The sequence below is a fragment of the Octopus bimaculoides genome, chromosome 13 (assembly GCF_001194135.2).
Source record: "Octopus bimaculoides isolate UCB-OBI-ISO-001 chromosome 13, ASM119413v2, whole genome shotgun sequence".
Lineage (NCBI taxonomy): Eukaryota > Metazoa > Mollusca > Cephalopoda > Octopoda > Octopodidae > Octopus > Octopus bimaculoides.
In genome coordinates this window covers 28,474,711-28,476,871 of record NC_068993.1, presented here as the reverse complement: position 1 = coordinate 28,476,871, position 2,161 = coordinate 28,474,711, and positions in this window count along the sequence as shown.

The window sequence follows — 2,161 nt, the reverse complement described above, 5'->3', positions numbered from 1 at the left end:
AATAATAATAATAATAATAATAATAATAATAATAATAATAATAATAATAATAATAATAGCCCGGATGCAGTACCAGGCAGTGGCTCTCATGGCTTCTGATCTTAATTGATTGGCAGTGTTATCATGTACATTGTTTTGTCTTGGTATAAATATTCTGCAACAACAAATATTCTGCTCAATACCACTGATTTGCTTGTCAGTTGCTTGACTTTAACCAGTTGAGCATATCCCTTAGTGGCTGACGATAGGTGCATCTCTGATCATGAGCAGAAGTAGTGGGGGAGCATCATAGCCATGTGTTGAGAGGAGTTCTTTGGGGTTTGAATAATTCATCTTTGGAAACAGGAGTGTTTTGCTCAACATCTTTAAACAAACCTTATTCATGGACCTTTTGAGTGGGATGGGCTACTCGACCTGAAGAAGATACTACCTGAGCCCCACCAGCGAGGTCATGCGCTGTTTATCTTGGTATGAGATCACCATATCGCGAACATATGCTTGTGATGCATGTGCCTGGTGTACCCTTATCAGACGGGTAGTCATGATGGGTATATTGGGCTTTGTATATTTTACCCCAGTGTCACTGTGATGGTATGCACTGCTCTCTCACTCAATAATAATAATAATAATAATAATAATAATAATAATAATAATAATAATAATAATAATAATAATAATAATTTTTATTGGGCGTGTACATACAATACTTTAAAAACGTGTTACAATATATGTGAGGATATACATGATAAAAACGATTGAGATACGTAACGACATTACACAGAAATTGCATTAAATGTAATAGAAGCCCAGGCAGTATAAAAAGTGACAAAAAAGAAAATACAGGATCCCCGCATGAACTGTATTCTTGTGGGATCAAATATAAAACAAGTAAATCGAAAAACATCTGCCTGAGGTTAAACTAGTAGTAACACGGAACAGCCACTTTGATACTTGTTAGTATAGTTACTACTGCGATCTCTTCTTGAAATTTTACAACTTGCTATTTTGCTTGTTGCAGATCAGTGACCGATGGTCCCTTTATTTACAGTATATTGTTGGCTGGAGCACAACATGGCTATCACTCTGGCGACCAGGTACTCGCGATTGAGGATGAGCCAACCAGCTCCAAAGTGAGTCGGTCTTGCGATCCTGTTGTCTGCTCGAGGATATATATTGTATATAAAGGGTGCTACGCTGCACCGATCACCAGCTGGCGGAACGGAACAGACACTTTGATATAGCGATTAACTTTACTTGAAAAACATACTTTTATATCTAATCGGATGAAACTGCTTTACAAGAAAAAATTTTCTTGAAGTGTTCATTATGGAATTAAAATTTTTAGGGGCGTACAAACTCAGTAATAAAACGCACATTCTTCTCATGATACATTACAAGTAGCCTTAGAGAGGATGAGTGCGACAGATGGTCAAATCGTACGACGCCGGATCAAAACTTTTCTTGATCAAAGCTGAACTTGGAGTAAATAATCATTACGAACAACAACAACAGCAAGAGCAAAAAACATCATTATCACAACCATCGCCCTCACCAATATTCGTCATCACAACCACCCACATCAATACCACCACTGCCAACATCATCACAGCAATGATCATAATCATTATCGCCACCATCGTAAATACAAATATGAATTTAATGAATGAACAAAAAAATAAACAAATGAAATCAAGTGAAATCAAATAAAAAGATCTCCACTAACATATATGAAATCAAGTGAAATCAAATAAAAAGATCTCCACTAACATATAGAATAATGTAATGTTAAAGGGGGAGTTAATTATGTAAATGCTCTTAAATAATGATGGCCTTTAGCTTCAGTGAAGAGAAACGTTACACGTTTGAAGCGTTTCACACGGGAAGTATATATGTGTGTACACACACAAATATGGATGCGTGTGTGTGTTTGTGTGAGTGTGTATATAAGTGTGTGTGTGTGTGTGTGTATTTTGTCAAATATCAGGTATATTAATCAGTATTTAGTTCTGTTATAGGATACCACGTTTTACAAGTCTTTGTCAACTCGGCGCAATAACTTCTTTATAGCAAATTTTCATTTTGTATGTTACATTTTGGGTAGAATAAAAAGATAATTTCATTGATATATATATATATATATATATATATATATATATATATA